Source organism: Rhipicephalus sanguineus, chromosome 2 (assembly GCF_013339695.2).
Source record: "Rhipicephalus sanguineus isolate Rsan-2018 chromosome 2, BIME_Rsan_1.4, whole genome shotgun sequence".
Taxonomy (NCBI): Eukaryota; Metazoa; Arthropoda; class Arachnida; order Ixodida; family Ixodidae; genus Rhipicephalus; species Rhipicephalus sanguineus.
In genome coordinates this window covers 214,490,259-214,513,306 of record NC_051177.1, presented here as the reverse complement: position 1 = coordinate 214,513,306, position 23,048 = coordinate 214,490,259, and the positions used below count along the sequence as shown (strand labels likewise).

The 23,048-nt window shown below is 46.7% G+C and overlaps 1 protein-coding gene across 1 annotated transcript in view; it reads left to right on the top strand.

Moving 5' to 3' along the window:
* LOC119382222 (transient receptor potential cation channel subfamily M member-like 2) overlaps positions 1–23,048 on the top strand; it is a 307,967-nt gene that overhangs the window by 118,173 nt on the left and 166,746 nt on the right. The window lies entirely within an intron of this gene.

The following is a 23,048-nucleotide window of genomic DNA, read 5'->3' as shown; positions in this document are numbered from 1 at the left end:
ACGGTAACGCTGATGGCTTGAGTAGGCCGTAAGAATAAAGAGGTTTAAGAGGACTTTTCTCTTGAACCCTCGAAGCCCGATTATACCCTTATCCAATGCAGGGCTTCAGTGAGTACTCAGAGGAACACTATGATCGCTGTTTTTGTGTTTTAATTGTAATGTATTATAGCACTCTGAAACGCGGTTCCGAAAACACAGCGCGGTTTATTAATGTATCTCCGCCATTGTTCCAACTACTTCTTCTTTCTCCACAGCAGACTACCCACTACTAGTTTATGTCCCAAGTGCGTCGTGCCAGAAGAAGAAGAAAAGTATGCCACAGTATAATGCAGGCTGTTTTGTATTGCGCTTCTTGTGGACTCGATGTGTCTTAGTGCGGGCAGGGCGCTCTCCTGTGCTTGTGCTCGTGTGTGTGTGTGTGTGATCCCGGAAGGAGGCCTTGCGGAACGAGTGCGAAAGGCAGTGGTTGCGTCATCAGCAGTGGCCTGGAGGACGCCACCAAACAACGACGCTTCGGGCAACCTGTACGGCTGGTCACCCTCATGTCCAGTCTCCCGCCGGCGGACGAGCTGTTACGATCGGCATCTGCGCTGAAAAGGAAGCGGCGTCGCCTGTTCTTCGAACCCGTCGCCGAAGCGCTGCTTGCATTGGCAATGGTTCAAGCGCTTGAATTGTCCTCCCGAGATGGGACGTGAGGCGCCGTGCAGTCCGGCCCATCCGAGTTCGGCGAGACGACCATAATAGTTTCTTGTCGCCAAATCTACGTTGACGAGACAGCGGCGTCCGCGCGGATGACAACCAGCCCCAGTAATTGATCGACGAGGTGCTTCGGAGCAGCAGACCTTTTGTTGCGCCCGGCTGTCCGAGCGTGGGACCCATCGCCCTACGGCCTTCATATGGCGGGGACCACATGTTGCACCTTTTGGTGCAACAGCAGCAGAGTGCGGTGGCCACGCCCCAGTCGACGACGCTGTCCTGGCCGAGTGTGTGTGGCACCCTCATTAGTGTTGTGTGGGACGCGATTGAACCGTCCCAACTTGCAGAAATTCCCCCATCTAGGGATCTGGGGAAACAGACCCTTTAAAACGAGCTCCGCGGGCTCATTCGGCACGAAATCCTCGTCCTGTAGGACGAAATCGTCATGTAGAAACAAACTGCTTGCCCATGCAAATAAAACCTCTGTTAAGTTTGCCTTCCTCCAGCCTCTTCCTCCGGAGTCTCTGGTGCCTCCAAAGGCTGGTCGCAAGACCGTCTTCTAGTTGTCCGTGTCGTCTACTGCACAGTACACTTCGATAAACTTTATCAGTCTTTTTAGGATAACGCCCCTCAGCTTAGAGATTTGGTGATCGTGGAGGTTAGATGCACAGACCATTGTCCTCACTACGTACCTGCAAAGTTGCGTTTAATTGCTCCAAGAGTTTGTAGTTATGACTGTTGGCGCTACACGCATATTTTGGCAAATTTTGATTTATTTAAATTTCATGTTTTACATTTCTCGCAATTTCATGATTTTAAAGTTTAAATTTACCTAAGCCCTACAATCCAACACGATAATTATAACTTTTAACTAAAAGTGTAACGCTTTTTCTCGAAGGTGGTGACCAACCTTAAATGATTAGCAGTGGCGTATTGTGTGTATTTATGCGCCGAACTCTAGTGAGGAACGCATGCTGTTTTTTTTTTCGAAGTTAAAGGGCACTTTAGTTTGGAAAGGAAGCTTGTATTACTTGGTGATTTTAACTGCGTCCTGAGTGCGAGAGACCGATAAAAAAAAGCCACGCTGGTGCTTGAAACTCATTTGCAAAATGACCCTATACAGGCGTCATGTCGTGCAAGGAATACCGTTAACCTATGTATAATAGCGTGATAGAAGAGTAATATACCAACCAGTCATCACACGATGCTAATTGCACAACCAGTGTATCGTTTAATGCTTCCTATCCACCGGAAAGTGCTCAGATATTACTTTTCATTATTATTTTCATCACATGCAGCATCAAAAAAGTGTGCATGATACCTTACAGATTTGTAGCGGGCACCTCGCTTTTCCGCAGAATAACGAATGATGGCGCAATGGATGCTCTCATACCTCACATAAATTATGATTTTGGCGTAGTCGATACCTCGCAGAAAGCCAGAACTTCAAACACAGTTGGCCTTGCCCCAACACGAAGCTGCACTCTGAATTTGCAATAGGCATTGTCGTAATCGTCGGTGAATTTTCTTTTCGTTTTTTATGTACCGTGTTATCAATTTTTCGTTGGAAGTCAGCACCAGTCCTCGTAGGTTCCTTGTCTTTGTGCCTCTCCCACGCTGTTAACGCAGCTATGGACTATAGCCGAGTCACACACCTTTCTACGTTAGAGTGACGTATGGGTAGTTGGTTATTATAACCGCTTATGCTACGATAAAGCTAGTCGTCGTGGCCGACATAAAAAACAGGCAGGCTGAACAAGGTAAAGGATAATTTGCAGAAATTTGAATGCATACACGAGCAATTATGGATTCCAACCAGAAGGGCTTGGGTGGGGGCTAGTCAGAAAATACTGTTGAAAGATTTTTGGCGCTGCAAAGTTGAGGACAAGAAAAACATGGACAACACAGACGAAGCGCGTATAACAACTTAATTTATTGAAAGAATAAGATCAAAAAAGGAGAGGAGCGAGAGACGTAACATACCCTTTCCTTCGTATGTTACGTCTCTGCCTCCTCCCCTTTTTAGACCTTCTCGTTCCAATAAATTCAGTTGTTAGATGCGCTTCGTCTGTGTTGTCCATGTTTTTTTTCTCCTCAACTTTGCAGCGCTAAAAATCTTTCCACAGTATACTTTATCAGAATCTAAATATACATCCTCTTTATCACCTCTTTCAGCTGAAGTTATCAGTTGTGATGTATAGGCTTTTTCGCAGGAATGTGCATATAGATGGCATTGTCGTGGAAAGCCTTGTAAATAATAATACCACTAGGTTTTCTGAGCTTGATAACCGTCTTCTGCCTAAAGTTCGCACAAATTACGGCAAGTTCACTACCACATTTGCGGGAATCAAGCTGTGGAATTCCCTTCCTTACGTAATAAAATCATCAACCACGGAACATGCATTCAAAACCAAGTAAAGAAATATTTTTTGCAACAATTGTCTTCATCTTAGCAACTGCTTTTTAATGTAGCGATAACAATTGCTACATGTTATATTGTCCTTATGTTTTGTATTGGAACTTGCGATTGTTTGTTCTTTAGAGTTTCCTTTTTTTGCCTTGCTAAACATATATGTATTTTTCACTTTCGTTTTTTCGCACTGTGCATTTTTTTTCTCACCGAAGATACCGTAACCACTGAATGATGTATATTTTGTTTCTTCTCCCGTTAACATCATGTATGGGAGCCCCCCTGACAGTTTCTAACTTTGGGGCTCCTTGTGTATTACCAATCTTGTACACACTTTCCTGTAACTGACGTCGTTGTTGAATAAACTTGAAACTTGAAACCACAGCTAAGCAGAGCTATTCCTTCTATTGAACGCTCGTCCCTGCCTTTCCTTGCCTTCATTTGTCGTTTTGTCGCTTCAGCAGCGCAAATCATGCTATATAACATGTTCTCTGGTGATCATATGCAGATTAATCTGCGACTATCAGGTGTCATACCTTCGCAGTAAGATTTGACAAGCCTTGCTGGTGCTCGTATACTACCTTTACTGTAAAGGCGAGAGCGGAACGAACTTATAGCGAGAAAAACCTTAGGGAATGCTAGTTTTGTGTTTCGAAGGTTCCTTGCAGGGAAACCTGCTCATAGCTTTTTGCAAACAGTCAATTGATTTCTTGGTGTGCTGCTCATGGCGTGTACGGTAAAGAAAAAGGAAGTTGCTTTGACTTTTCACCACTATAGCACCAGTACCTCTCCCGATCTGGACAGCACGGTGGGAAGGTTTTAATGAAAAATAGGATGTTCTAAGCTCGTGAAATGATATATTGAAGCTCGCGCTACCACATCTCGCCTCGTTGCTGTTTGCTTCCGAGTCAACATGCCTAAGAGCCGTAACCGTAATAGGGGCGAAGGGTCTGTGCTTGTGTGAACAAGTTTTAGACAGTTCCAACTTCGTTGAAACTACATCATTTCGTACGCGGCAAATAACTAATCTCATGAGCCTATGATTCTTCGCACACCACTGTCAAGAATGGTGAGTGCTTAGGAGTGTTTCTGGGTCAGAGAGAATTTACGCTCCTGCCTTTTACTTTACTTTAATTTACTTTTCCTGCCTCCTTGATATATAGAATTATTTTGCTATGAACGTGAAAATTATGTAATTTTGTATATTTGTATAATTTTATAAAATTGTTAAACCCGAACAATGTACACTTTGTATAATTTTTGTCCCATGTGTTGTTTACTGTTGATGTTGTTTATATAAGCTGTGCAATGAGCATTGGATTTATTTTCTCCGAACTGGCTCCTGCTGTCCGAAGTGTAAGTCCGGGGTGAAGGCCTCGTCAGGAGATATACGAGTCTCCTTTTGCCTTTGCCTTGCCTCGTGGGTGAGAGCTGGTTGTGTACTGAATGAATGTGCCTCGCTCCCGAACATATTGTTGCAGATATTTTACATCCTCTTTCTGGGCACAATGAACCTCGCCGTCCTTTGGCCTTCCTGCGGAAATAGGCAGCTCGATATTTTGTGCGTGGCCTGGATTTTCCTTATTGGCATGGAGATCCTCGACCGCACGTGCCGCTTGTACCTCGTAAGTTGCCACATTCCACGCAGACATGTGTGCGTGGCAGGCGTCACTTCGAGAAATGCACGTTTTATGGCCGTTTACTTAATATGTTTATTTCTGTTTTTTTTTTCAGACAAATGCGAACGTACCCCTGTTTTCAAAGTTTGTAGAAGTCTTCGTGATAACATTTTTCGGTGTTTCGTACATGACTTCTCGGCTATTTGGAGCAGGTCCATTCAAGGATCCGTACGCAGGGAAAGTTCTTGTCTGCGTTGCCCTCCTGTACTTTTACTACCGCCAGACGCTTATCTATTTGCCTATATCGCCTCAAATTGGCCCGCTTCTATATTCGATAAAGCTGATGGTGAGTACATTTTCAATATTTTAATGCAAATATCCTCTACTGCTGCTCACGTTTAGATATACACTCAGGAAACGAGGTTTTGTGTAGTATTAAGCCGTTTTATCCCGATATTTCATTAAGGTATCTGTACTTTAGGGTTGCTCTCAAGGAATACAGTGATTACTACATGAGTGCGAAAATTGACATGAAATAAAGGAAAGGAAATTGAGCCCCATAGAAGTAGAAGTACATTTACTCGTTAGTGCTAATAAAGGATGGCCTATTGCATCATGGTCACGTACACTGTCATTAATAGTTACAATGCTATTGCGAAATACGAGGCAGGAGAATTACTTGGTAGTAAATTTATCAAAGCCTACGTAAGGAACATTGTGGGCGCGTGGCGAACTGTAATAGGGTAGCCTAACATCACTGTTCATTGCTGAAGCAATACATGTGCGCATTAATGGGAACTATAACTAACTATCTGCGTATTTTTTGCACCAAACCTCAAAGTGAAACCTGAGACACTCAACACTGTGTGTATCAAAACTTCCCGAACCACACTCTGTGTCTTGAAATGATTCGCCGTCATCAATAGATGACGACGAATTGTTTTCGGTGGATTTTGCTTTCAATCGGTTAATCCACTAATCATTCATCGATATTGCCATCCTTACTCCGCCGCTCCAGACGTTCGCTGAAAAGGCATGGCCATGTCCGCTACCGTCACGTCCTTCCTCTGCACCTTCAAATTACGGTCACTCAATCATTGAATCAATGCGGCCCATGCGTGAGGAGTGCTGTCCGGTCTCTCTAGTTAACTCTACTCGTTATCTTTGGGTGAGATATAGGAGAATACTGCATATGATGGGGCATGGCATACGGATTCTCCGACGCCGTGATGTGCGCTTCAGCTCCATAAGGTTCCCTCTAGAGTTGTGTCCGCCTCATTTGCGTTGTGGAGATTGCCGCCACAGGGACGCCAAGAAAAGAAAGGACGACGTGCGCATATGGTGGGTGCGTATCTTGGCCGAGGTTGCCCTAGACAATGGCGAACGTTCTTGGGCATGCCAGCCAAGGCAGCACTGGAAGGACTGAAGGCTGGAACTGTGGAGACGTGGTCATCTCTCACGTTGGCACCCGCACGGTGGAGCCCCATCTGCGTTCCGGGAAGAACCACGTTCGTCGGGAAGGCTGCGTCAAGGTTCCGCTGCTTCTGGGCGACCGCCACCTGGGCGGCGCCACTATATTATGCTGCCAAGAGAGCTGGCGACTAAGGAGACACCGAGGGTTCCTCGAAAGCACTGTACGTGGAGAGCGCTTAACGCGGCTAGAATGGCCGCTTAGCATAACTGTAACGGCGACAGCCGGGAATCGCAGAAGTGGCCGGCAGAGGGCAACATGAGCCACTGAAGGGAGGCCGATGTGTCAGGTTGCTTGACAACGACGAAAGGAAGCCGAAAGGAAGACTTCTGCGGGAGATGGACAAGCCGGTGAGACCGCCAGCTATATGGACGACAAATAGAACAAGCGCACTGAGGTCAAGAACGCTAACAGAAAGCACGTCAATGGAAGAGACCGCGTGGAGCAAATGACGAGGCAGACAGAACCAGTGAGACGGAAGTGCGCGAGCTGACGCTGAAGGAGGAGCAGTAATCGTCGGGCAGCGGAACCGGGTCGGCAGAAAAGGAACGGTAGCCGAAGACGAAAAAGGGCGCGATGGTGCGGAGGGGGAAGTGAAGAAAGAAAACAAGAGCCAAGGTGACAAGTACGAGTTGGGCGCCGACGATGGGGTTTGAATGACGATTATTCCGTGACCGATTACAGACATCAAGAGATTGCTCTTTGCGGGTGCCATCACCGACAACCTGATGTGGTTTAAGGCGCCGCCTTTGGGCTACGTGGACCCCTGTTTTCCACATTCGGCATACCTGAGGTGGCAGGCCGGCGCAACTTCGGCTGTGTGCCTGTGTTTACGCGGCTGTTTACACTGGCAATCTGCTCGGTGCAATATTGTGGATGATCTGTCGGAGGACGACCGCCGAATTCTCGCTCGTGTACCACCTTGCAAGATTTAGTTGACTTGATATTAAGAGCGCCTTGTTTTAAACGGGGCGATGACCTGTCTAGCGGCACAATGAACGTATCGCATCATAATGACATTATTTTTCCCAGTATTTATTTTTGGCCTTCCTGCCTACTTTCTGCCAACAATTCTGCAATTGTCTCATTTCTATCGCATACTTGTTTACCTTTCCATTGTTGTCCCTAATACTCAAGGCTTCCTGTAGGCCAGTGCCTGAACATACACCCTGATGGATATCTCCTCACTCAAATAAAACATGTCCTTCGTTTCCTTAGCACATTTATCTTCTTTACTGAATATCGCTACATATAACTGCGCGTTCTAAGGTGACCAGACTTGTCTTCAAACAGTAAAGCGCTTCGACTCAATTTATCATTAATAGCCTCCCTCATTATTTCGTCTTCACCCTTTTCGTTGTTACTCAGACCTGTATTCTGAAACTCTCCTTATCTCAGAACATTTCCTTACCTTACGTGAGGATCTCTTGATGCCTCCTTATCTTAAGGAGCTCCTTGAGGGAGCCAGCGTATTGTAAAAACTTCCTTCAACCTTCCTTTCCTAAGGGCCGCCTCAGTAAGGTAGGGCGCGTGTTTCACAAGTCTGGGATCAAGAGTACGTGCGAAATACTGCTTAACATCCGTATTCAAGCAAGAATAAGGAATATTGTTTGTGCATATTGATGAATGGTAACGTGAACACTGCTTTACCTTTGAAACACTGACTAGGCGTCCGTTTTCAAGCAAGAATAATGAATATTTTCTGTGCATAACGATGAATAATTACGTGTACACTGCTTTTTCCCGATATCGGTGCACATTCTTTCCCGTTTACTTAACTTTCGCCTGTTCCAGCAGACAAAAACAAGATGGTTGAACAACCTTGGAGCCACCATTGCGTTCATTGATACATTTCAAATCGCGGTTATGTGGGAGCGAGTAATAAACATCGCTTAAAGAATTGAAGACGTAGGTGAGATTGATTTGCATAACCGAGTAGTGTTAAGCTTGTGCAACTTCCTCACTTTGGTGCAAATTTGTCTGGAATGTACTTATGTCCAAGTAAATTATTCTGTTTACACTTAAGATAAGGGCGCGTCTGCCGGATAATGCATCGCACCTTCGTGGATAGACCTTTTTTTGCTAAACGAGAAAGTCTTACAGCAGTGGTTCCCAGGAACCCAAGTCTGGAAAGTGTTCAGATATATGTGGACGATTTCTTAATAGTCTTCCAGTGTGGTTCCTCGAGGTTGCATTCTGAGTTGTCTCAAATGGTCCGAATATTTGAAGAATGTATATCGCTTCTCGCCATATCACGTGTTATTCCGTTCTAGGATTCCGTCGGGTACCTTGACCTTAAGCTCGATTTCAAACGTGATCATATTTGCTGGACATATGAATGAGGCTCGTACAAGTAATCCTACTGCTCTTGCCTTCGTACAGTATTTATTTTATTTTATTTAGTTGTCAAATACTGTCAGCCTTTCAGAGGCCATTACAGGGAGTGGGTCAAAAGGTACGCATGGAAGTACAGTGTACATTAAATCAAACAAGACATTAACAATGACAACCAAAACAACAAACAATGCATAAACCTCGCAATCAGGCGAAGAAAAAATATACCAAAAATACCGCTATGATATAGCGTACAAAATATTCTTGTACCCGTTTCACAAAGCTATCTACGCTATTCATGCCAATAATGTTTTGGGGCAACGCGTTCCATGCTGTTCGGGCTTGTTTCTCCAACGCATGAAAATAGTCACGCTGCCACAGAGTAGGTGCCAGCTTTCAGGCACAGGTCACTCGCCTGTATCACGACGGATTACTAACCTCACTGGCTGAGACAATCCGAAGAAAAGGAAAGGAGGGTTTGCTGGGCATGCATTGTAGCGCATGCGGCTGCACCCCTGTGTTTGCTAAGACCAATGCGATTTTCTCTTAGCCGGACAACGGCACCTGCCTCATTGTGGAAGCAGCCCACGTGGCATGTGAAGAATGCCTGTGCACAGGCAGCCATCGTTAGCCTAATCCAAACAAGAACTGTCATTCCTGGAAGCAAATCATTTGTTGTCCGACAGCCAAAAATCTATAATCGTAAACGGGCATGTGCCAAAGAAATAGGGTAAATCCCACTACTCACCACTTGCCTAATCGAGTACGAGAGCTGGTGTATGAGTACGTCTTCAGAGAACCTCGGTCTGTAATTGCTTGAAAAATGGCTCAAAGCTTGCACTAAGCTGCGCAAGGTTGGATACACAGGTAAGCTGATTGGTCTTGTGCACCGTAACAGCAATGTTCAACCACATTACAGCCAAATTCAAGCAACCGTTCAAGCCAAGTAAAAGCGAAAGTTCAACAAAGTTACAGGCAAATTCAAGCCGCGTAAAAGGGAAAGTTCAAGAACGTCACAGTCAAGTGCAAGCCAAGTTCAACCTCCCTACAGCCACGTTCCAGCAACAGTTCAAGCCAAGTTAAAGTAAAAGTTCAAGAACGTTACAGCCAAGTTCAAGCCAAATTCAACCTGGCTACAGCCAAGTTCAAGCAGCAGTTCAAGCTAAGTTAAAGCAAAAGTTCAACCTCGCTACAGCCAAGTTCAAGCCAGGGCTGGGCAGTATCGCGATACAAGAGTATCACGATAGTATTTCAGAGATACTTTTGTGTATCTGTATTTCTGTATCGAAATACATTTGAAAAATGTATTTGTATCTCAGTAGTGAAATACTTTTACGATGTAATGCAGGACACGGGTATCTCGTTAGATTTTTTTGCCGGAAATGAGTTGAGGCGTGCTTCCAACAGGGGAATGACGGTTTTTTTTTTTTTTTGCGCCAAGACAAGCAAAGGTGTGCCGCCGGTCTCCAACAGATAGGGCGGCGATAGTCTCCCCTCAAGCACAGAATGGCCCATGTGGTAAAGCGCGCGACGCCGCAGACTGCAGAATCGCGGAGCCAATTTTGTCGGCCTCTGCCGACGAAAGTCACTGTCTCTCAAGGCCACTGCCGCACGCCTAATTTTTTTTCGGTTGGCAAGCCATTATTTCGCAACCCCCCGCGTGGATACCGCCTTGGAACAGAGGCTTTGCAATGCTTCGCATGCGTTCAGCTCTCAAAGCGGCGGCACTTCCAAAAGCAGTTCCCGTAGTCGCGGCGGAAGTGACTAGAAGACGGCTCTCTTTGTCGCGCTTTCAGCCACCTCTCCAACGTGTCAGGGTGCGTTCCTAATTGATTACAAGCGTGAAACGATCTTTTGTTGTACCAGGCTTCCCCACCGCCGGTGCAGACATCGCCTGTTGCGGCTTTAGAAATGGGTGCTGGGAGCGTCGGTGGTGGTGACAGCTTTAATGAAGAGTGACCCTTTCAGCCCAGGCGATGCGTCCTTCCTGTAGTTTCTGATAGGGCGCTTTGAACAGCTGTGCCTGTTTCCACGTCCGTTTAGAGAGCTAGCAGGAGCGACATGGGAGGGCTTAAAACCTCTCACCCCCAAATAATGTGAGTTTAGGCAGCCAATGTCTGAATTGTGCAGTTTTGACATATACGGCTCCATTTGCGCGTAGGTAATTATCGCCTAGAAGCTAATGCCTAGAAGCTCTACTAACTACATAAAAAATGTAGTTAGTAGAGCTTTCTGCCACGTTTCTTGCATGGGTGCACTTCTGCACTCAGTGGAACGACAAAGAAATGAAAGAAGTTTGACGACACTCCCCAACCTTCTCGACCGTCCTTGTCGTGACGCCGCGTTCCATCGTAACCAGTGGAACGGAGCGCGCGCTGAGGGATGGATTTCACCTTCTCGTACTATTAGCTCGTTCAAAAGGGGGTGTCGCCAGAGCTCGGAAAGATCCCGAGTTTCGCCAAACTCGGGCCATCCTGCATAGCACCCCTAGACAGGTGAAACAAAATATTGGACTCAAACAAGAGTGCCCACTATCGCCAACACTATTCAATACTTACATTAACAGCCTACTAGAACAAATAAATAGAGAATGACCAGGGCTACGTCTTTCCACCATTACAACTGAGCGCCAAGAAATATACACAAAAATTTCATGCTTGGCATTCGCCGACGACATAGTATTAGTGGCCGAATCCCCAAAGGACCTGCAACACCTCCTCGACATCTGTTCTCGCGCAGCCCACGAAGATTGCCTCAGATTCAACACTGACAAAACACAATAATTGGGCATAAGTATTGATGACTAAGACATAACATTCCCATTCAAGGCAACACCATCAAGAAAACAGCAACATACAGATACCTAGGCATAACAATATCAGACCAAAAGTATTACCTTGACAAACACCAAGAAATACTACTAAAACAATCCAACCGCCTAAAAGCTAGGGTGTGGCACTTGTCACGGCATCCCTACAACTCCTACAGGGTAGGCCGCACGCTTTGGAAGACCCCTGCTGTGCCTGCAATAACCTACGCAGGCGACACACTGGCGTACTCTACCCAAACAGTGAGATGTATGGACCACCACCAAAATGAACTGGGGCGCTGACTACTGGGAGGCAGCTTTGCAACAGCAAACGCAGCACTAACAGATGAGTTGGCCTGGTTAACTTTCAAAGCACGCGAAGCAAGGTCAAAAATACAATATGCTGGCAGGCTAAAGTTCCTGCCAGAAACAAATTACAACCAGCGCATATACCTGCACCTCCGATACAGGGGCATAAAAGCACAGTGGATGAAACGACTGGCTTCCCTGGAAAATAAATTTGGCCATAACACGAAACGAGAAGAAGCAAACTCTAAACGAGAATGACGTCAAATAACAAAAAGACACTATCACCGAAGCCAGCACAGAGAGCTGGCGCACGTCGGCGGCAAAGAAACGGAGCCTGCAGTTATACCTCAAATATAAGCTGGTTCCAGACTGTGAGCCATTTTACAGGGGCGACCGGGAAAGCGCCCTTTTGTTCCTAGCGAGGACGGGGTTACTGATCACGCAGCAGTGGCGTTGGGAACTGTTCGACGCAGACCCGTCCTGCCGCCTATGCGGGGACACGGAGGAAACCATCCAACATATCATGATGGACTGCCCGCGACTCGGAGCAAGGGCGCACCCCACGCTAAGCCTGGCGGAATATCTGGGTCTCTCTGACGATTCCGTGGACACCCGAGTCGAGCACACCGAGAGCGCCAAGCGACGCCTAAAACTCTGGGACAGACTGTGCCGGCAGGTGGACAAACACCTCGACAGAGTCCAGCGCAGCGACGGGCCGACAGCACGACGGTAACGACGACACCGACGCCACTGGATATACTTGGCTTGACTTGGCCGGGGGCACGTTTCCCCTGGTGGCGAAACTGGCGGTGTACTAACAGGCCCAAATTTTTCAACAGTGAAGCCGAAACCTTGTGTGTGTGCGCGTGAAGTGCGTGTGGAGCGCGAAGTTTGTCTGGTGGCGCTGCGAGCGCCTGCCTAGTGGTGTGTGTGTGGGGGGGGGGGTGCGTGTGGAGCGCACAACATTTTGTCCTGTGGCGCTGCGAGCGCATGCCCTGTGCCAAAAGAGATTAGGAACACCTACTTACTTACTCACTTACTTACTTACTTACTTACTTACTTACTTACTATCCAACCACAATCATGGACACGTTTGTTTTCGCCTAGTGTTTCCGAGGCGAGAAATGATTGAAAAGGAAACTCATTCGTAATTGTGCCACTGCAAGGCATTTACATTCTAAGTAGAACTGCCCGATGTTCCTTGCATAACAATTTTGTGCTTGCCTGGTTTACGCTGGCCCCGCTAGATGGCGCCACCTATCCAGCCTGTCGGAGGCCTTAGGCCTCTCACGTTAACGGCTTCAGTGTTCTAGGTCGCTCTAGCCTCGGTAATCCGGCTGAAACAAGGTGATCGTAAGTGGCGCTCGCACTTCGGCTTATTTTGAGTCGGTGGCTGGCGTCTCCGCAAAGCGGATATCGCGAGTAGCCACGAACGAAGGTGGATTTGAGAGATAGGGCCGTAAACGTAAAGCCTAACAGGCGAGTAGTTTACGTTCCGTAAACCTTTACGTTCCGTAAAGGTTCGCACATCCGCAGAGTCCATCCGGTATCCGGTAAGGTAAAGAAGTATACGTACAAGCTAAAAGTCCCTATTAGCTCTTTATACACTTCGCTGGTAGCGGTTTTTGCTTGTCGCTTTTGTAATTGATGAAAGTCACTGCTCTGCTTTCCGAACAGCTATAGCGGGTTGCCATCTGCTTACAAGAACATGAATAAAAAGCCTCTGCACGATGGTGCAAATACCGCTGTGGAGTTCCACCTTGCGTAAACGTACTACGGTTTTCACCATAGCGGATCACCGGACAGGTGTACGGCACCAAGAACATGTGCAGCCCAGAAACCTTTCAGACGTACTGTGCAGTTGTACAAAGCGTCGCAGGACTCCGCCGCTATTCACACTAGTGGCACTTATAGCTCCGATTACATGGTGGTTATTAACAATATACAAAAGAATTTAGGAAAGCTTAAGAAGGAAAACAAATATATCTAAATAAAATAGAAAAGCGGTTCCGTATCAAACACAGCGAATAAGTACATAAACACAATACAGACGGCCACCCCAAGAACTAGTGATATATTTAAGAGCTAATAATATGATTAGGAATAATTGCTGCGTTTTGCGTTGCCAAACCACGATATGATTGAGAGACGCCGTAATGGAGGGCTCCAGGAACTTCAACCACCTGGGGTTCTAAAACCTCAGTATAAGCGCATGGGCCTCGAGCATGTTCCCTCCATCAAAATGCAGCCGCCGCGACCTTCGGGACAGCACCCAAGCACCATAACCAGTAGGCCACCGCGGCGAGTGACCCCTAATAGCTTTGACAGGGGCGTAGCCAAGGGGGGGGGGGGGGGGGGTTGGGGGGGGGTTCAAACCCTCCCCCCCGAAATTTTTTCAATTTTGCTTGCGTATATAGGCACGCACACATACAAACGCACGCACGAACATACATAAAGTACGGTTGAAACCCCCCGAAAAAAATTTCTCGCTACGCCCCTGAGCTATGACAATTAGGCATTTAGGGTAAGACCATAGAAAATTGGGTGCCTATGGAAACAGCGTAAAATGGCTCGTCGGGACGCTCGTGAGAAAAACGGAGCATTTGTTTTCTCGAATCCATTTGCTAAGAACTTAAAGATGGTTACTATAATGCAAACTCAATTTCGCTAATTTACCTTAGCAGTAAGCAGAATTTGTTACTGTACATTCTAGGCACGCCCGGATAAATATATATTTGTTATCAACATCGCCTTTACATGACAGTAAATTCAAGTGGAATATAAGTATGTAAACAGTAGCACAAATGACGCAGATAGTTCAAAGGTAAGAATAAAGCAAAGAGCTTACCTTGGCAGCACGTTAAACACATATTGCAGTAAGCAGACCGAAGAAAAAATGACAGAGACATAGGTTAATGTAAGGGATGGAAAAGAAGGAAAAGGACAGCTCAGAAAGAACATGAGCTTATGATTTTAAACACACGATTATGATTTTTTGTGCTTATGATTTCGTGCTTATGATTTCGTGCTTATGATTTTTTTATAATTTTGTGCTTATGATTTTAATTATGATTTGAAAAGCTTTTTGAATAAAAAAAATCACCATCTCTGCTAAAGGAGACCATGAGGCGATGGGAAGCAGTGTTTCGGCATGTAGCGCCCGCGTTCAGAGGGGGAGTGGTGACGGGGGAAAGTGGACAGGGGTAGGAAAGAGGAAGGGAAAGGGAAGAGGGAGGGAAAGAGGAGGGGAGAGAGGAAATGTAGAGGGGGAGGGGAAAGGGGAGAAAGGAAAGGTAGAGGGGAAGGGGAAAGAAGGGGGGAGTGGGGATGGGAGGGAGAGAGAAGTGGAGAGGGTTTGCGCATGCGCAGTAAGGGTGGTCACGCCGCACACCACCACCGGATTGAACTCCGCTATAAGATGCTTCAGATCTAATAACAGACTGTCACTTATCTCGGAGGCGTGTGCGTTGTAGATAGATTGAGAAGGCGCAGGTAGGCACAGCAAACATAATTTAATTGCAGACAAGAAAAACTATAAGAAAACACTCAAAACAACTAACAGAAAAAATCTTATAAACACAAAGGAAATATGTGAAAGTCAACAAACACAACTCTCAGTACTTTCAAACCTACGACTAGCGTCGCTACTAGAGTGTCTGGCCACGTAGGCCTCGCCGTCGAATCGTAGTCTGGATGGAACACGCTTACTTGGTTCCGTGAAACTCCATAAGTCCCGCCTCCGTGGGGTTGGATCCGCAGTCGATGTATCCGACGATCCTCTTCAATTGTCGCTCCGATACGCGACGGTTGGCCACGCTGCCGTAAGCCTCTTCCCGGTCGCTGACGTGGCCAGGCGTCGCTGCCGCTTAGGCCTAAGTACGAGCTCGGCCTCTGCTGTACCCGATGACGTGGCGTCCCGGGGATTGTTGCTGGCTGAAGCTTGAAGGGGGACTGCTGCTGGTGCGTCCAGAATTGCCGCAAGGTGCTGCAGCACCTCCGAGGAGCCTCGCCCGAGCGTCGTCGAGGTCAACGGCCACGCCACGGAGTGCCAGCGTCACGGCCTCCGGAATCGAACGCCCGCTGCCTTCCCGTTGACAGAACGTAGCTGCCAATGCGACCTTCTTCTCCAGTAGCCACGCAAACAATGCCAGCTCATCGAACTGCTGCCTTCGTTTACGGCTCGTGTCACGCGCATCGCGCCGTGTGCTACCCTGCACGCGCTCGTGCCTGTTCCCCGTGCTTCTCCTCCTACTTCGTCGTCTTCGTCGTCCATACGTCCTCTTCTTACTCATGACACAGACGTACGCCATGATAGCTTTGGTTAGGTGGATGCCTGTTCTGTTAGATCCAGCATCGGTACCGGTGCGCGGTGCAATAGCTGTTAGAACGTCATTGGCATATAAGTCAATCTCACTGCATGTAAGCCAAACTTGCATCCGCGAAATCCTTCAAATCGCTGATGAGTGAAAGCCACGATATGCAAAGCAAACCCCCATTCTTGCATCATTCAGACTTCATAACGAAGCACCACAAGAGAAACTTTGACAACGACACTACAGCGGCATCAGGATGCGTGCGAAAGACGCCGCACGCATTTGAGAACGCGGCACAGGAAGGGCTAAGTGCCAAGCGTCATGGCAGACACAACTAAAGAGCAAAAGAAAAAAAGCAAGGAAAGAAAATGTCGGCTAGGCACAGACGTTCGCGTGCTTGCCTATCGAGATGACGCGAGTGCCACCACGTGACTCTGCTCCACCAATAGGGACGCTCAGAGCTCTTCGCCTATCCTCGCTGGAAAACTCTGGTGTAAAGGTAAAGTAATATGTCACTCCCTTTAGTTTTATTCTGGTGACAGTGGCAGCAGTACCAGCTTGAGAAGCGGAGTTCAGCCTAGAGCACTGCACGGGCTCGGGCCTACCCGAAAACCCGGGCCCGACCCGGCCCGTGGGCGGGGCCGGGTCGGGTAAAGTAGCTTTCACGGCGGGCCCGTGCCGGGCTCGGGCCTGAAGCTCCGGGCTTAGGGCCGGGCCCGGGTTTGAGGTAGCGGGCTCGGGTCGGTCCGGGCTTGGACATTGCTCCGTTCTTAAAGGGCCACTAAAGTTAAACGCTGAATCGGTTTAGACCGATAGAGTGTACTTTGAGAATCCGAACGTCAATAATTTCACCATCAATGAGTCTATTAAATAAAGGAGAAAATCAAGGCCAACGCTCCATTTTGAAATTTCGCGCTGAAATCTCCGCACGTGACATCATGAATTTTAAACTGTATTCGTCGTATTTCGAGAACTTTTGCTCAACGCAATTTCCAGAAACTTGGTATGTCAATTCTGTTAAGGCCCCTCAGAGGTCAATGTACCTCATTTTGCCCACTATAAGTTACGTAGGGCCCAGTAGATGCTGTCAGAATCAATGACGTCGCGGCGTTTGGTGCGTGAATTTCAAGTTGGCGGTTTTTGAAGGCGATAGTCTTTCTTGGGGAACTTAAAGGCAAAAATTTTGGTCTGTCTTTCTGTCTGTCTTTCTGTTTGTCGGCACGTCACCCGATTCAGCCACCCGGCCAAAGTTGAACCACTTGCTTACCGCCCACCCATCTTGAACTGGTACGGCTGTTCATACTTCTGAATATTGTCGATCAAAAAGTAAATATTACGCATATCTGAGGCGCAACATCATTAGGTAAGTATTAGGAGGTGTGTTCCTTTAATAGAAAATACATAGATACGCAATGGTAAAGACCCTAGTTTCTTAAGCTGCGCTGAAAATGCGACTGCGCTGAAACTTGTCTTCCTCCGTGCCCTCTGCACGAGCTCATGTTGTGTTTCGGTTTCGGTTCAGCATTGCATTGTACGAATGACAGGGGGCGCCGCTCTAGCATTCCTGTTTTACCCAGGCGGCTTGTCAATAAGAGAGTTTGTGGAGAGTACTCGTTGAGTGCGGACGTTTCTTTTCCTTCGGCGCATCGCGCTAAACAGCGTGTTCGGGCTGGCCCGCGTCCCCACCAGTCGCGTCGGTCACCGCCGGTCTTCGCCTGCCGCTGCGCCGGGACTACCAGCCCGCAACACAGCACTCATGTTTCCCGACGGATTGCCAGATGGCGTCCATATCTCACGCAGCGCCTCTTCTATCGTCTTTAGACGACATTTGCAGCGAAGCACGCAGATACGCGGCCAATTTTTCCTCGAGTTTTCTCTCTTCCCAAGAGTCTTGTCGAGGCGAGCGTGGTGCTTTTGGAGTGGTAAAAGAGTAATGTACTGATAATAGAAAAATCGTTTTGTGCATACATATAAGCCCCACATTTTATCTCGAAAAAATGCTTTTTCTATGTTGGGTAAGCTGTTCGGAGAAGTTTGATGCGGGAGAAGTACTGAACTGATTTTTCTTCTTGCATATGAGCTACTTGATTAATACTACATATGAGCTACTTAAGTAAATAGACCAGCCGCTTATACGTAACATCTCGCTATCCCGTGCTTTATTTGCTTTCGTTATTATTTTATATCCCAGATGTTACTCTGTAATCGCAGTAATAAATGTAATATAATAAAATTATACCTATGAGATGTCATCGCAATAGCGGTCACAGAGCTACAAAGCGGGGTAGCGTTGTTGAAAGTTAGAGCCCCCCTCTAAAACTAAAGGACTGCATCGGGAGTCTTGATACATAGAATCCCTATAAAGGCACATTCTTTTTCTGTGACTCTGTGACGGCTCTCAGTCGTCATGTGTCGCGAGATGGACATGCACAACTTGCTTTTTGTGGCCACATTGTTAATGTCTGAGCTTTCGTCTTGTTCCGCCATATCAGGGGTCTCAAATTCACTTCAGCTAACGGGCCGCATTCACGAAAATTTACTCCCGCAAGGGCTAGGGCAACGACGAACGTAGGAGCGTGCGAGGGGGAACAAGTTTTAAAACTACCGTCATTTCACAGAAGACCTTTCCCATATCTCATATACGGGATCATTTCTGAAGGGGATTTGGCGGCAGGAGTCCAACAACATATCGATACCCATTGTTGCAAAATAGTGCGGAACGGAGCAGCTTGGAGCGTGCCAGACTCTATCGAAGAAGAGGAAACCGAGGGACATCGAGGGCACGTGCACGTGGCCGCCGCAGCAGTCTCCTTAAGGCAAACAAACAAACAAAATTTGCCTTTAGTATTGCCATTAAACGGACGTCTCTCTTTCACGTCTGGGAAACCAGTCATTTCGTATCAACCATAATGACTAAAATCTGGACGCTGATTCTCAAATATAGCTCTTGTTTCACGGTTATGTATCAACACACGGTGACCGCAGGCGGCGCCTCACGAAAAATATCCTTTCGATCTGTGATGCCTGTGTATCACAAGAACATACTTATAAAAAAAAAAATTGGATGAAGACAGTCATGTGCGTGCGGCGGGCCGCTAGCGAGAGGTCCGCGAGCCGCGTGTTTGAGGCCCTCTATAATGCGCTATATAGTGCGAGAGCTGCATGATACTGCCGCAACAGCGTTGAAATGTGCAGGAACAGAATAGGTCCATTAAGCAAGGCGTGTGGTGAAGTATATTCGCTTGACGGAATATCTGGCTTGAAAAGGGAAAATGACAGATTTCGTGCCGGCTGATGTCCCCTTACCTCGAACCCAATGAGTAAGCTTCGAGAAGCTTAGTCGCGCCTTTATTACCCAACTCGAACGAACCCCGAAAATATATCGAAATCGCTTCGTCCACCTCCTGCCAGTCCTAACCGCGTAGTCCAATGGCCACCTTCTACCTGTACAACATCGCTGGGAAGGATTAAGCCATTATAATACGGAAAAAACGAGCACGGTGCAAACCGTTCATAACATACACTGCTTAAAAGTGCAAGGAGCAGCCCTCAAATAGGAGGTTTATAGATGATATTGAAGAGTGGCACGACGTCCGGGAACGAGAGAAGTGAAGGGATGAGCTGGACAGCTATGGTCATTCTGGAGAGGTCCACAAAGACATCCGAGATTTGCTACAGTGGCGGAAGTTAAGAACAACGACTGCCCACGTCTTCGCAATGGGCAAGGCAGATGTGGTGCGCCCGTGCGGCCAACGCGAGCAGTGCAAGAAGCTTTAGCGCGGCAGGATATGTGATGCAACAGCGCATGGCGTGCTTAAAGCAGGAATATCTTGATACTTTGATTTTTTGCAGAATAACATGTGAAGAAGTAAACTATAAACTATGCCATAAGAAACTTATAGACTGTATATACTAGCAGTGGTGCGGTATATGAAAATAATGCTACGACAAATAGTTTTTTTCTTCCTTTCGGCTGCTTATACGCATCCACGTGGTGCACGCGGTTCCATACCTTTACCCAAATTAGTGTATTTACAACTACGGCCGCAAATTTGTTTCTTTCCCTCTGTTTCTCTTGCTGTGGCAAGGTATTACAATGGTGAAAACAGGTGCTACATATCGAGAAGGGTGCACGATTGGCTTTGTGGTTACAGCATGCTATAAATTTCAATAGGCTATAGAGTGCAATAAAAACAAAGTGATGTGAGCGTTTTGTTCTCTGCCAAGCTAATCTGGCACACATGCTCTGGCGGTGCTCCGTGTTACGTGGCGGCGAAGTCATCACGCGATCCAAATGGGAGGCTACTATTACCAGCTCCGCGCTAGAACAACTATATGGGCAGTCCAACGGGCCTGCAACGCAGCAGAGAGACCTTGGTCTTTCTGTTCCGATGTCGGAGCGGCCTGCATCGTGCTAGAGCGCGTTCCGATGAACCATAATAAAGTTTATCCATCCATCAATCCATCCTTTGTTATTATTGCGCTCCCTGTCGAAACTGAACTCGTGCTGCTAATCACTTTCGTTGCTACAATGTCTGCTACAAAACGCCCTTCATGATCCCCAGTGTTCTTGCAGAAAAAATGGGTACGGTATACCACTGCCGAACAAACAGTCATTGTATACAATATGTCCGCTCAGATGTATGCACCGTGAGCCACTTTTTACAAGAAATTACCATATGTTAAAGTGCAATTGTTAAAACAATGGTTAAAACACCTTGCTGTCAATTCCATGTTTGGGCAACACCACCTGGATTACTGGGTCGGGCCTCAGTCGGGCCTGATCTGTGGTCGGGCCGGGCCGGGCCGGGTAGGCGAAATTTTTTCTCGAGTTCGGGCCGGGCCCGGGCGTCATTTTGAGTCACCGGGTCGGGTTCGGGCGGGTAAATTTGAACGAGTTCCGGGCCCGGGCTGGGCCCGGGGCGAGAATTACGGCCCGTGCAGTGCTCTAGTTCAGCCAACGTTTATTGTTTTGCCCGGTTGTGGTGTGATCGCAGTATCTTGTATCTTAAGATACACGATACATTCTTCAATGTATCGGAAATACAGATACTGATACACGTATTGCGAGACGTATCGCGATACAGATACAAGATACCCAACGAGTATCTAAGATAGTATCTGAGATACATGTATCTTCGATACCGCCCATCACTGATCAATGTACAGTAAACATTCAGTTACTTCTGTAAGGGCACGCTTTACTTCCGTGTTATTCCGATTCCTATGACGGAGGGATCAACCATGTTTTTTTCGACGAGGTGACACTAGCAAAAATCTGTTTGTGCGACCATAGAATGTGCACTCATGTACAGACTTGTTTCCACGAGTCAAAACTATTCGTGAGCCAAAACTGCGCTAGCGCAGAGCATATAGCGTCTCGCAGCATAGCCTAAACGTTTGCGCTGTAAACAGCGCAATACAGTTACTGTTGCAAACACTTGAAGAGGATTTATTGCTTGCTTCTCTCTCGTCGCGTCGAGTTACTAAGCGGCTTCTCAGATGTCAGTGATGCGTTGGCGCGGACCTTATCGCACTTCAAATATTGGTCTTGATCTTGTGTTTGATGTTTGTCTAATATATGTCCTCAAATACTTCCCTTTTCTTGGTGTGTACCTATAGTAGAGTTTTACGTGTATTATTTTTTTGTTTTTGGTGCAACAGAAATGCCCTCCTAATAATGCCTAGAACTGTTTGCGAACGCTAACAGATATGAATGGATGAGCGAGCGAACAAATTCCTTTGTTTCACTTGCAATCCTCGCATCCCTCCTTCATTCTAGAACCGCCGAGAAAAGCATGTGTGGGTGGCGCGTGTTTAGATGTGGGCAGGTTACGTACACGCTTAGTGGCTTCAATTTGGGTAAAGAAAGGTTAATGGCCGAGGTTAACCTCAATCAACGGGTTGATGACTAATCATCAGAGGACACTCGACTGCTGTCGCTAAGGGATGCCGCAACGTTTGCAGCTCTAGTGTCTCGCGCCCATGATGAAGTCAGAATCTAAGTGTACGTAATTAGATACGTAATTAAATACGTAATTAGAGTCTCGTGCGGAAAACTGTAAAGCCTGAGCAAGAAAAAAAAGCAGCACCAAGCAACGCCAGGATGTGGAAACACCAGTGAAAGGCCACGTGCTGAATACACGTATGCCTAGGCACTCACCATACATACGTGTGCACTCTTCTCCATTTTCATTCAACCTTCCAATAAGCCTCTAAATAAAGGATACAGGGGTGGTACAAGGGCCTTCCATGTATGAACAATGTGCTTCTTAAAATAAGTGTTATAGGAATATGCTCAAGGGGCACTGAGCTGAAATACACCTATAGTTCCTTAACAATTTTAGTGCATTTTTCGTGAAATGAATTGAAAGAATGTACTGCACTCTGAAAACTATGGCTGTCAGATGTCTTTATTTTGACGGTGTTATTATTAAAGGCAGAAGCCCTGTAATAACAAAATATACTGGTTGTCAGTATTCTTGTTTTACAGCTGTTATTGCCCTAAGATAACTTATATTTAATTCTACAAAAACCATACTCCACTGAAATCCATATTCTAAACGTGCATATTCTTTTCAGGTCCTTCGTGATTTTACAAGCTTTATGCGCATGGGTCTACTGGTTGTAATATGCGGAGGTATTGTGACTCATGCCATATTATACCCAGACTATCCCCTTACTATTGAGCTTTTCCGAAGAATTTTTCACAAGGCTTGGTTCGCCTTCTTTCTTACGCCGATTACTGACCTCTCTGGTAAGTCCGTTTGCTTTCGCGTTCGTTAGTTGTCTGCAAGGTGACACATATCTATGGAAGCTGGTCGCACACTTTAATTTGTGACGGGTAATTTTTTTAATTGGTGTGCATATTTCTAACGGAAAACGTGAAGTTTGAAATATTCGGCGTGGCTCTGTGATGCGCCGCAACTCCATTTGCAAGCGTTTGTTTTTACGTTGCAAGACTTACCTGCATCGGAATGGAAAGTTGGACTAGTTGGAATACTTGTATGATTCATGCAGCGCTAGCACACGAAGAGGTAAAAAAAAGTTACACCATCTCCCGCTAAAGGGAAGCATGTGTGGATGC